Genomic DNA, 13,808 nt, shown 5'->3' with positions numbered 1-13,808 from the left:
CTTAAAAGGATACAATATGGGCTGGTGAGACAGTGAAGCAGCTAAGGGCATTTTCTCCCAAGCTGATGACCTTACTTTGATCACCAGAGCCCATACAGTAGAAGGATAGAACTGACTCTTGAAAGTTGTCCTCCAAATACCACACCAGTGCCATGACGGATGGGCATGTGCTCATGCATACACAATCAGGATAAATAGACATAGTAATAAAGTTTCTAAATGGCTACAACTTGGGCTCCTAACTTTCAAGTTAGAAAACTGGGAATATTTTAATTCATTAATATTGCCACAATGCTGCTTACCAAATGACCACAGCGTCTCAAAGACATACAACTGAAGTGCTTATTCTGGTCATAGAGGCCTATGAGTTTTCAGGAGGTTGACTATACTAAGTTGGTTTCTCATGTGGTGGTTCCATCCCATGCCTCTTTTATCCTCATCAGACTGGTAGTCTAGCTGAGGCATGTTCTCCCACGATGGTAGAGAGGACACCCACAAGTGTGGCACAGGAAACCATTTGCACTTAGAACTAGCATAGGAACATGTACACCTATGTAAAATCAGTCAGCCAAAATCCTGTGGCATTTGAAAATTAAGGACTGAGGGTGCTTAAGATGGCGTATGACAAAGGTATGTATAGACAATGGTAACTAGAATCCAAGCTACCTAAAGTTAGGAACTGGCTTTGTAGCAAGGTCACCTGGCTTTAAAATCCAAGTTTTTAGCTGCAGTTACCACACCCAGGCAGACTTCACAAGGGGCTGCTATTGTTATCTAAGAAACTCAGGTGGATCAATGGAGACAAGCAAGTGAGAGTGTGCAGGCGCCTGTGAACTGGGAGCTAAGCTGAGGCTGTAACTCCACTTGCCTGGTGTCTAGTATTAGAGTAGCTGCTCATATTTTTACTTCTCCATTTCAGCCCAAATGAAGAAAATGCCCCCATTTCATCTTCTGAGATGTTGATAGTGACACACAGCAAATGATTTAAGATTTTTGTTTTTGTTTTTTTTTTTTGTGATAGATGGGGAGATGGTTGTTTTTATAACACTGCGCTTGACTTTGGGTGTAACGGATAATGCTCTCTGAAACACTGAAGACACCCCAATGCTGTGCTCAAGAGGCGCCAACCCCAGGAAGCAAAGTCAGCCCCTCCAAGCAGGGAAAACACACTGAAGGGAATGGAATGACATTTCAAAGTGACCTTTGAGGATAAATGGATTTGCAGCCAATAACAAAGGCAAATGGAGAAACAGTGGGTATCTGAACACACTAGAAACATTCGCCTGCCAGGGGACTGATAGTCCATTTTCTATTTTAGGAAACGAAAAGATAGTTTAGTTAGTGATTGGTGTAGCATTTTGCACCTATAACTTTGGACCTCAACCTGGAGCAAGATTGCTGGTGTCTGCCAGCCACAATTTCACTGGATAGTGGCCTGTGTCAAGATGCTGGGGAAGATTTGAAAGCATCCTTTCCAAAGAGAGATGACTAACTCCAGGCCATCTAGTGCCTTCTGGCTGGATTCTTTAGACTTTTGTCCGTTCTTTGACTGTGACTTATTTGGATAACTTCAAACAATGATCCTACCGACTGTGTCTTTTTTTTTTCTCTTTATTGGAAATAACATTTAAGAAGCCACTGGTATGGCTGGGCATTGGTGGCACAAGCCTTTAATCGCAGCACTTGGGAGGCAGAAGCAGGTGGATCTCTGTGAGTTTGAGGCCAGCCTGGTCTACAGAGCATGTTCCAGGACAGGCTCCAAAACAATACAGAGAAATCCTGTCTCAAAAAAAACCAAAAACCAACCAAACAAAGAAGCCACTGATAATTCTCTTTTGCTTTATACTAGATGTGAGTGTGTGATACAGAAACCTGACTCCCGGAGAGAAATGGAAAGCTAAATTGCCGAACACCAGAGATAACTGTGGGAAAATCCCAGTAGAGGCAACAATGGGGATGAGAGGACACGTTATCTCTTGCTGGCAACCCTGGTGAAGAACAAAAGTTAATGTGAGTAGAGGCTGAGCAGGCAGCAGGAATGTGGAGGACCGTTGTGATATTTGGGCAGGGATGTGGAGGACCGCTGCAATATTTGGGGATATCCCTTCATCTGTACTTAGTCATTTTTCCTTATTCCACCCAGCCTTCCATCCCATATGTCATTCTCAAGAGGCACAGTCCTTCTTAGTGATACCTTACGGATTCCAGAACAACCATGTGCTGGAGACTAGGAGCTAGAGGAGGGAATATTGGGAATATCTGGTCACTGAGAATCGTATCTCATACAACAAAACATGTCACCATTAAGGGAGGATAGTAAGTAGCTCGGTGTCTCAAGATGCTTTCCTTTTTTTATTCTTAAATGATGGTCAGAATTCCCTTCCTGTATTGCACCTTCCCTACAAAAGCTAGGGATGAGGGGATAAGAATCCTAGTCTTAATGACTAATATTTACTATGCTGGGATTGGAGAGGAGGACCAGAGTGCTTTAATAGCTCTGCCTTGAAACATAAACATCCCTGAAAGTACCTTATAGGACCAGGCTAGCAGGTGAAGATGCTTGCCATCAAGCCTATCTGAGCTTGGTCCCTTGGGACCCACATGGTAGAAGAGTAGTGCTTGCACATGCGCAAATACACTTTACAAACACTAATTGTTTTAATCTCCTCCAATGCTGTTTAAGGAAAAAATTCTCCTCAGAATTTTGCTCTGTACACTTCTTAAAATCATCTTCCATATATTGAAACCTAAACACGGTCCATGAAATAGTTACTTACAAAATCTGTGTCAGAGTGCACTAGGAGCAGAGGTGACCCCGATTCTGATTTTGCATGTATGCCCCTCCCACACAGAAAGGCAAATTAGCTCTTTTTCTTTGAGAAAATGCGATACTCTGAATCTGGAAGTGTGGATTCTGGGGCTTGGAAAAGCCCTGTTCTTTTCCTGTTGCATTTTGATTGGCCAGTATATTCTGTCTCTTTTTCCAACAAGACCACTATGACATAATTTCCTGTCCCAGTCTGTGTGTCACGGAGCCAGTCTATTGCATATTCCAACGTTGTACTTAAACCCAGGAAGACGATCTAGCTCATCTTTGAGGACTGTGTCAGAACAGTGAAAAAAGACATTCAACTTCTTCTATGGTCATGCTGAGGATGAAGTCAAGGCCCAAAGTTGCTGAAGGGGTTACTACCTTGTTCCCAGAAAGTAAAAACACGCTTAGATAAAATCTTCAGAGGGGGAAAAAAAAGCCATTACAACATTAAATACAGGAATCTGCTAAACCTTATAAGACTTCTAGAATCTCTGGATGCTTCTGTTCTGGAATTTTCTCTAAGTTTATTTTAGTTAATTGGACCAAACCCATTCTTCCTTTTTTCTTTAAACAAAGTTGTTTTGGGTCCCAACTCATTATATCAAAAAACCTTCTATCCATTTACAACTGTGGGTCCATAGAAGAAAGGCCCATCTCTCAACACTGGGCTAAGAACTCAGTCCTCTAAGAGTAGGAGTATAGAGATTTCTTCCTCTAATGGGACAGCAGCTGCTGGACTACATCAGAAGCAAAGACAACAATGTCTTTCTGGATTGAGCTCTAGATCTCTGTGTAGAATAGCTATTCCAGGCTTATCTTCTCCTGTGCTCTACTGGCAAGTCCCCAGACTCCTAACTCTCCTTATCCTACCTATCTCAGGTTATTTAAAAATTACAAAATAACTGTGATTACATTGAGAGCCCATGGTTACTAACAGAACCCCAAACTATGGATTCTTGGACGGATCACAGGTCATTTTGGCACTCAGACTACCTTCAAATTCTACTGAAGTTTTAACGCAATCAGGAGATTTCCTCTCTACCTCCCCCCAAACCCAGCCCACCTGAAGTAAGTCAATGACTCCTCTCAGGTCCTTGCATGCTGCCTCCATTTCAGTATTTATTATTATGCTGTTTGTTTTCCTTCACTTTGGCATAGCTTCTAAGATTAGACACTTTTCTTCTTATATTTTACTCAATGAATACATAAATAATAAATAAATGTTCCCCTACACACCTAGTGGCAGCTTTAATTTAAGCCAGTTTCTCCAGTTCTGACACCACATTCTCTGGGGAAATTGTATTGACCTTACCAGGGAACTTGTTAGCAATACACATTCTCAGGTCCCAGCCACTGACTCCAATTTTTGAGATGGAGTATAGTACATCTGAACAAACCTTTCAGATGATTCTGATGCCTGTTAATGTTGGATGATCTTTGCTTTAACTTCTTGCTGCTTGGTGCATAGGAGTCTAAGGATCACAAATATCAGTATCCCTTAGGATCTTAGGGGAAACATCAAATCTCAGACTTCACCACTGACCTATTTATGTAGTCAAGAATCAGTGTTTTAACAAGTTTCCAGATTATTTATGAACTCTGAAAACCACTGGAGCTATCTAAATTGCCAAGAGCATTAAATTGCCTAGGAATCTTGTTTTGTTTTATTTTTTTCTTTTCTTTTTTTGGAAAACTAATGGTTAAGAATTCAGCACAGTGTACTGGCTAACAGTTCATGTTCCACACTAGGAGTGAGTGTAAATTCTCCAGGACTGCAGAAAAATTAGGGAAGGGGGGTGTTAACCCCAGACTTACCATCAAGCCTTTATCCCAAATCAGACAGGAGAGCTTTGCTCTCTGACTTATATGCTCTGCTTCAAGGTAAAAATTTATTTCAAATGAGAATTCTCTGCTAAACAAATTTTTTAAGTAACAGCCTTAGAGAAAATAGTCAACCTTTAAAGTGATAGACTTGCAAACCTAATTATAAAGTAAATATCATAGGGTAAATTAGCGTGTGTGCAAGAGAAAGGTGGTGGTGAACGTAGTTGTTACCTTTTTTTAAAAAGTGTTTTGTTTTTGCCAAATCTCGACATAGAATAAAATTTGGAATATGGGATTGAAATGAAGATAACTTATGACTTTGACTTAGAAACCACCTGATTTCTAAAGGAAAACCAACATTGGGTCTCAATTGACACTTCAACTGGACAGTTCCTCGATTCCTACTTCCTGTCTCAAGCCGAATGGCTCCTCGTGCTTCAATATTGCTTTCCTCTGACTTCTGTGCATTTAGAAGTTATGTTTAAACATTTTCGTATCTTCCAGGAAGAGATGGAAAAGAGCTCTCTTGATCTTATAACAGCGCAGCTTTCCTAGTAGCATCAACTCCTCTTTCCTCCATTTTCAGATGGGGGCCACATTCATTCTTTTTGAATAATACCTCTGGCTTTTCTCTCTTCATTTTTATTTTTATGGCCATCAACTTAACTCGTATCTAACTCAGTTTATGTGTGCAGGGCATAACATTTAACGTTTTGAGCTCCCTTTTCCCTTACCACTATTTGGTTTTAGTTCATTTTTTCCAGGCTAATCTCTCTGCAACATACGACAAACTCCCACCACTTGTCAAGTGTGTTGGTGATCTCCAGAGCCTGTAGAGATATGTAGATTCTCACCTGACGTTGGTGCTTCCAATTTTACAAAACAAACACTAGAAGACAGAAAAGGTCAGAGAGGTCCTGATAGAATTATGATGAGAAACTTGAATGCCCCTCACTCATCTCTATCTACTTATCTATTCATTTATTTATATAGTATATGAGTGTGTGCTATATGGATATGTTCATAAGAGTGTATGTAAATGTGTGTAGGTACACATACACATATGTGCAGGTGTATGTGGAAGCAAGGTCAGATGTCTTCCTCAACTTTCTCAATGGCTTTCCACCTTAATTTCTGAAATATGATCTCTCACTGAATACAGCCTACCTGAACCAATGCATTCCAAGACCCCACTTGTCTCTGCTCCTCTAGTGTTGGTATTACAGACATATATAACCACACCAAATTGTTTTTATTGGGGTGCTGGGGATCTGAACTCAGGTCCTTGACTTTTTATGGCAAACACTTTATTGACTGAGCCATTTCCCCAGGCCCACATTGGCATCTTTAGCTAGGTCTCCTAAGCTAGAATTCAGCAGACAGACCAGAGCTCAATTAAACTTAACAGATGAGTATGGAGGGTTTGACTTCACATTCTCTTCAGTAGCTTATGGAACCTTCTCTTAACTTCATCACTAGGCCACAAATAAATGAAATGGTTGCATCTTGTCAGACCATAATAGAATAAAACTGGAAATCAGCAGGAGAAATGACAGAAACGGCACAAATACTCATAGGTTCAACAGTATACTTCTGTGTGAGTAGTGAGGCATTAAAGACATCAGGGAGGAATTTTAAAAAAATCCTAGAATCAAATGAAAATGAAACCCCAACTGGAAGCCACTGGAAGATACCTAATGCAGTTCAAAGAAGAGGACTTCTAGCTGTCTGCTTCAAAACCAGAGAGATCACAAAGAAGTGTCCAATGATGCACTTGGAGGCTCTAGGAAAATAAGAAAAAGTCAAATTCAGATGCAGTACATGGCAAAAGAAGCCTAAAACTCAGGGCAGAAGTTAAACAGAGACTGAAAGAATAATATATAGAAGCAATTAAACAGAGAGTTGGCTCTTTGACAAGATTGACAAGGAAGTTGTAGCCAGAGCAACAAGACAAGAAAAGGATAGAAAGGGAGTAGAAACAGAAATGGGAATAGTCAATATAGCCCTGTTTGCAGACAGTATGATTCTATCATAAGACACCCTAAAGACTCCACCAGAAAAATGTCTAGAGCTGATAAACACATTTTGAACAGTGGAAGGACACAAATTAACATGGAAAAATCAGTAGCTTTCCTGCATACCAGCGGCAAACATACTAAGAAAGAAATCAGGGACATAATCCCATTCATAAATAGCCTCAAAACAAAAGTTCTTTGGATTAAACTTAAGTGAGGAAATGAAAGCCCTCTACAATGAAAACAGCAAAACACTGAAGAAAGAGATTGAGGCAGACACCAGACAGTGAAAGACTTCCAAATACTCATGGATCAGAAGATTTCATCTTATAAAAATGGTCATCTTTACAAGACTGTCTACAGAGTCAACATGATCACATTCAAAACACCAAAGAAATAGGGGGATTAAAAAGAGAAAGAAATCTCTTAGAATTAATGTGGAAACACAAGAGACACTACCAAGTCAAAGTGATCCCAAGCCAAGAGAGTAATGTTACATGCATTGAAATGCCTGATTACAAGTTATATAGCAAAAGCCATAATAATTAAAACAGAATGACACTGGCACAAAAACAGACAGGTAAATACATGGGTTAGAATAAAGGGTCAAAGTAAAACTCCATACAACTATGGCTACTGGATTGTTGACATAGAGGCCAAAGCTACACACTGGAGAAGAGATTGTGTCATCAAAAAATGGTTCTCAGAAAGCTGCATTCCTATGGAGGAATGAAACTAGATCCTTAGCATCACCCTGCACAAAAACCAATGGCAAATGGATCAAAGGCCTCAACACGAGACCTGGACTGCTAGAGGAAAAAGTTTAAGTAGTACATGCCATGATATAAACATTGGTACAGAGTTTCTGTATAGGACTCCAGTCAGCAGGAACTGAGATCAACAATTGACAAATGGGACCTTATAAAATTAGAAACCTCTGCATTACAAAGAAAAGTGTTAATTGAGTGAAGAGGCCACCTGCAAAATGGGAGAAAACCTTCAAGAGCTACTCAGCTGACAGAGGATTAATACATAGCATATCTAGCAAATTGAAAAAAAAAATAAAACTTAAACACCAATGGGCTAAGATACTAAAGAGAATTCTCAAAAGAAAAGCAATAGAAATGGTTAGAAATGGTTACTTTTTTTTTTTTTTTTTTAGTGTTCAACACCTTTAGCCATTTAGGCATATTAGAACTACTTTGAGATTTCATTTTTATCATTGCCAGATGTTATCACCAAAAAAAAAAAAAAAAAAAAAAAAAAAAAAAAGCAACAAAAGCTAGTGAGATAATGAGGAAAAGGGACCCATTATTCACTGTTAGTGGGAGTCTAAACAGGCGCAGCCACTGTGGAAATCAATGTGGAGGTTTCCAAAACAGGAAAAATAGAATTCCCATATGACCCATTGATAACACTCCTTGGCATCTATCCAAAAGGATCTGTACCACTTCAGAGAGATATGTGCACATCCACACTCATTGTTGCTCTACTCACAATAGGTAGGAAGTGGAACCAGCCTAGATATCACCGGCCAGTGAATGGATACTGAAACTGTAGAACATATACACAATGTACTTTGATTTAGCTACAAAGACAAAATCATGACATGTGTGGGAAAATGAATGGGATTGGAGAGTATGATGCTGAGTGAAGTAACTTGGGCCCAGAAAGCCAAACACAACATGTTCTCTTTCATATGCAGATCCTAGCTTCAAATTCTTAGATTGGTATGTTCCTACAGGAGCCTGGAGTTCCTATAGCCAGAAAGCTTAGGAAGGGACAACTAGGGGATGAAGGGAAAAAAGTGGCCTTAAGTTGGGGGACATAATAGAATATATGGATTTGAAAGTGGAGGGAAAATATTAAGGTTTAAGTGGAGATTGGGGTGGAAGAAGAGAGGAAAGGAACAGGTGGAGGAATGGTTAGTCAAAACTAAGGATACTTGAAAAATGCCATGTGGAAACCTACTGTTTGGTGAACCTATTTTAAATCATATTTTTTAAAAACATGTGAATGAAGGTGCTGTAAATAGGTAGGTGATGCCCTGCCTAAAGCTGCAGATTGCTGAACAAAACTCCCAGTGATGGATAGGAGATACCTCATAAGGAGTTGTTGGTCATGGAGGTCCCAGAGAGGTCTCTCATCAAGGTGAGTGCTATTGCTCTTGGTTGCCCACTACAAGTAAGAACCATCTGCTCAAGCCATCACACAATTGGTTTTAAGAATAGAGAGGTCTGGCAGGAACTGAGCTGGAAGGCTATGGTGTCAGAACTGTATCAGATTCTGGGGAAGAAGTCATCAATAGTCTTACACAGGTCTAATCCCTGTAAATACAGTATCAGTCTTCCAAGCAAACATTCATGGGTGCAATAATGGTATGATTATTATGGGGTTAACCAATGATACATGATACTTTGATTGTGTTCTGACAAATAAGCTTGCTTGGAGTCAGAGGGCAGAGCTAGCCACTAGCAGAACTAAATTAACCATAGACTTTTGAAGGACTGTAGACAGGAAGCAGTAAGGTGGGGCCAGAGAGAGGATCTCAGCCCTTTTGAATGGAGAATGTTAGAGGTGGGAGGTGACTGGTGGCTGTTCCCTGCTTCTCTGATCTTTCAGGTTCTTACCCCTTATATTTGACTCCCGATTTCTTTATTGATAAAGAATAATTAGATTAATGCTTCAGACTAACCACTATATGATTAAATTTGAGGGTCACTCCAGGGGAAAGAACTTATGCCTGCTAGTATAAACCTGGTCAAAAGCCTGTGAGTAGAAAGGTCATATACCCTAAGGCTCATTAATAGTATTAGTTAATACATTAAAAGTATTGATTAATAGTATTGGTCTTAGCTAATAGTGTTTTGAGTTGTTCGTTTGCTAAATGGTAATGTATTTGTATCCATCACTTGGCACTATTCTTGGCCTTGGTCAAAGAAGCTTCTGTTTTACAGTGGTCACTGGTTAATGAAAACACTATTAATTGGTCATTGTGCTGAGAATAAGTCACTATTAGTGTTCAGCCATAAATGTTACATCTATATTGCTCCTTCCAAGGCTCAGTGAACATTGCAGAAGAGGGAGCAGAAAGAATGTTAAGAGCTGGAGGACAGGGAAGAGTGCTACAAGCAATGGCTTCTAGATAAGCCCTGCTATTGCACTCAAGAAAGCCCCAGAACTGTGGTTACCATCACAAAACTGGGCCTATCAACATTTAATCATGCATAGTGGAAGGGCTTGTGATGGCCTCTGGGGAACTATTAATGGTTACCACTTACTGAGAGAAGAAGGTATCATTTTTCTTCAGTAGTGTAACTGCTGACAAGTTGCCCATGCGCCAGTAAATAACTGCCCTACCCATGCTTGTGCAAGCAACCCTAATTAAACTCAGTGGGCCATAAAAAATAAAGTTTAAAGAAAAAAAAAACAAAAAACAAGGAAGTAGGGGGGGAACTTGTTGAGAAGGAGGAGGATGAAGAGGATAATTAGGGGTTAAAAACAAATAAAAAAAAGGAAGGAAGGAAGGAAGGGAGAAGGGAAGAAAGAAGAGGAAGAGAGAGATCCTTGTTAGGAGGAAGGATTCTCTGGGAAAAGAACTTGTTGACAAGATGAGGAGGAGCACATCTATAACTAAAGATTTCCTTATTTATTTACATTATTTTAAATGAATTAATCCTTAGAAATAAAATTCCCTTTTCAGAATAGTAAGAAAATACTACATAACCTCACTTACAGGAGAGCAGAAAACCGTCTATGTGGCTATTATTTTCACACATTATCCATTACTTCAAACATTCACTCATTCATAAATGTGAACCTTTCTTCCTGACAGTTTGGTGGGAAGAAAAGGAGACAGGAAATGCAGTACATTTAAATGTCCTAAAAAAGGAGAAGAAAAGGCATTAAGGAAATTGTTTTATTAGCGTGGACATGTTATTAAGTCAAACTGTATTAAATTACCAATGCTCAAGTTTTTAAAACCTTTGAAAGCAGCAATTTCCTGTGATTCCATCTGATGCATGAAGCCTCTGGGGAGACAGTCCTTTACTGACCTCTTTGTCTTTGACATCCTGTTGATGATGCTAAGAGTGCTGGGAAGACCACTCCTCACCAGGTTAGTTGTCTGTCTGCAGCAAGCAAGCAACCCAGCCGTTAGTGTGAGGAGGAAGTATCTGTGAGATGGAGATGCATCACACTGGCAGCTTGGACACAAGCTCGGTGTGTGTTTCCCATAGCAAATCTCTCTGTATATGGCTTTGGGCTTCACTGCATCATCCTGTTGAGACTAGAGTGCAGAACATGCATATAAATACACCTATGTTTGTGCTCCTTAGTGAGAAAAAAAATAATGGCCTTGACTTTGACACAGGAATTTCATGGTCTCTGATACCCATGAAAATAACAAAATAATTTAACTTTAAAGTAGGGTCAAAATCAAATCCTATCTTAAAAAATAACATAGTGCTGGTTATTCTTGAGATTATAGATGACATTGAACTCTTGTAGCGATCTCTCAATAATCATTTTAGAATCAGTAGTCTGAAAACATCCTTAAGTAAAACCTTCTATCATCTTTCCAACCTCTTCCCTAAGGATTCTTTCACAGGTGAAAAGATGCAGGGAGAAGTGAAAAACAGGTCATAGGCCTCAAGCTTCCCTCTTAGGTATCATATCAATTTTCTAGGCAGGGGATCCTATAGTGTGCAGGCATGCAAATCATTTTATTTAAAACAAAACAAAACAAAACAACTCAGGAACTAACACAAGAGCTACATGGACAGCAATGACCTGAGATTATGAGCATGGCTGCCTGCTTGTTTCTTGAATGTGGCATTGAGTAGGTCACATCAGCTTTCTTCTTTTCTAGGCTGACCATTGATGAAAACTAGCTGGTCCCCTAGCCCCATGCTGCAATTGTGGAGTTGGCATTTTTATGTAAATCTCTGTGCCTTGATTCATGAATCGCCATTGCCCCTGACATTTCCTTTCTGACCCTTATCAGCCACACACTAGGAAAACATGGAGAAATCAAGAGAACAAAGAAGGGTAACAAAGGGGGTTACAGCCAGGAAGTGTATTGTGACTGTGACCAACAAGGACATTTGGAAATGGGTGACTAAACACTGGGGACATCCTGTCAGCCAGTCACAGCTGCATTTGTTCAAAGCCTGTCAAATGTTTAGCACCATGTCAAGGTGTCACATGAAGATACATAGGAAATGACAGTCTTGGAGGCTGCTTGAAGAGCACTTGAAATTTCATAGAAGGCATAGTGCAGTTAAGTGCCTAGATAGCCTCAAACATACACGCTGGCCCTTTTAGCTCTCAACTCTGTTTCTTCATAGCACTTGGAATATTTAGTTTATTTCTTTGTGTTCTTGCTATATTGCTTCCACTAAGCTGGGATTTGCCCTGGATGAGACAGTTGTGTCCATTCCAATTACTCATGCCTGCTATTTGAATCTCACTCACTGTAATACAAAAGCCAAATACATGTTAACCACCATTGTGAACTCCTAGCCATTCAAAACACATCTAGGAGATTCTATATTATTATTAATATATATATTAATTATAAATTAATAATAAATAAGCAGAACAATTAGATAAATACTTAAAGCTAGCAGCAACTCTATAGACAAATTATATAACCTATTTTCTAGTTGCTGCTACTAACCCATGAATAAAAAGGATCAATTACACAAGCAATTTCCTGAAGAATTCAGATGGTAACGACTAAAACCAGACCCAAGGAACTTACTTGTATTTCCTTTCCTCAGAGAATATTGGGACCAAAGGTTCATAACATTAAGTAGAACACAGACCCTGGTCATCTGGTTTCTAATTAGACTCCAAGCACAGTGGGATTCTTCTCTACAACCCACAGAATCCTAACAGTTGGAGCTGAACATGTGTCTGCTGAGCTGTCTCATCTCCAAGGCTACTCAGTGAAGCTCAGGGCTGTGACAACACTACCTAGGGGGATCGTAATGAAGAGGCCAGTTTTGCAGCATGCCGCCCATTGTACTCTGCCCCACACCCTTCAACTCTCACTCAGACAACTAACAACTTTTGCTCAATGGTGTCTTGGTGAGGTTTCTATCGCTGTGGTGAAACACATGACCAAAAGTAACTTCCATAACACAGTCCATCACTGAGGGACGTCAGAGCAGGAACTCAGGCCTGGAATCTGGAGGCAAGAACTGGAGTGGAGAGCAGAGGAATGTTGTTGACTGCCTTGCTTCTCCTAGCTTGCTCTGTGTTTTCTTATATACCCCTCATAGAACCACCTGCCCTAGGACAGCACTGCTCACAATGTACTAGGCCATTCCACCTCAACCATCATTCAAGACCAAAAATACAGAGGCATTTTCTTGATGAAGAGTCCATTTTCCCTGATTTCCTTACCTTGTGTTGAGTTGACATAAAACAAAACAAAACAAAAAACCTAGCCAGCACAAATGATAAATATATATGTTAACAAGCATGATGTAGTCAGAAGTTTAAATAGTGTCTGTAGCCTGGGGCTTGGCCCACTCCTGAAGTTCAGGCCAAATCTGCTGGGACAAAAACATACAAGGAGCATGGCTATAAGCCCTCACCCAGGTTCAGACTCAGCCTGATCAATCAGCTGCTGCTTAGCTCAGATGTAAGAGTGAGCATGGCCACATCAGCAGAATTTTCTCACTCATGTACAGGTGCACGCACCACTGAATTTTAAGAGGGTTTAGTTTATAGCTTTATAGTTGTAATAGCTAAGTAGTACAATATTTTTCTAGAGCAATAAAAATTAATTACCAGCAAAGCAAATGTTTAAAATGCTAACATGACTCTTTATTAGAATATAGAGTATTCTTAATTTCATGATTTGGTTTCTGTATGAGCACACACACCTTCACCTCAGCCATATTCCCATCACTGGGGCTAAGCAGGCCAAGGCAGGGGGCACTTAGAGGAGAGATTCGAAGAAATGCAACACGGTCAGTGTCAAGATTGTGGTTGTTGCTTTCCTGGCACTGTTCGTGGGTTAGTAATCTTTGTATACACCATCAAGGAGTGAGAGTATCGCTTCCATGGTCTCCTCACATATGGGCTGGATGAAAGAAGAAAAGCCCTTGGGTACCATTGTCCCTCAGCTCAAATGTGTATAC

The sequence above is a fragment of the Phodopus roborovskii genome, unplaced genomic scaffold (assembly GCF_943737965.1).
Source record: "Phodopus roborovskii unplaced genomic scaffold, PHOROB, whole genome shotgun sequence".
Lineage (NCBI taxonomy): Eukaryota > Metazoa > Chordata > Mammalia > Rodentia > Cricetidae > Phodopus > Phodopus roborovskii.
This window is presented reverse-complemented; position numbering follows the sequence as displayed.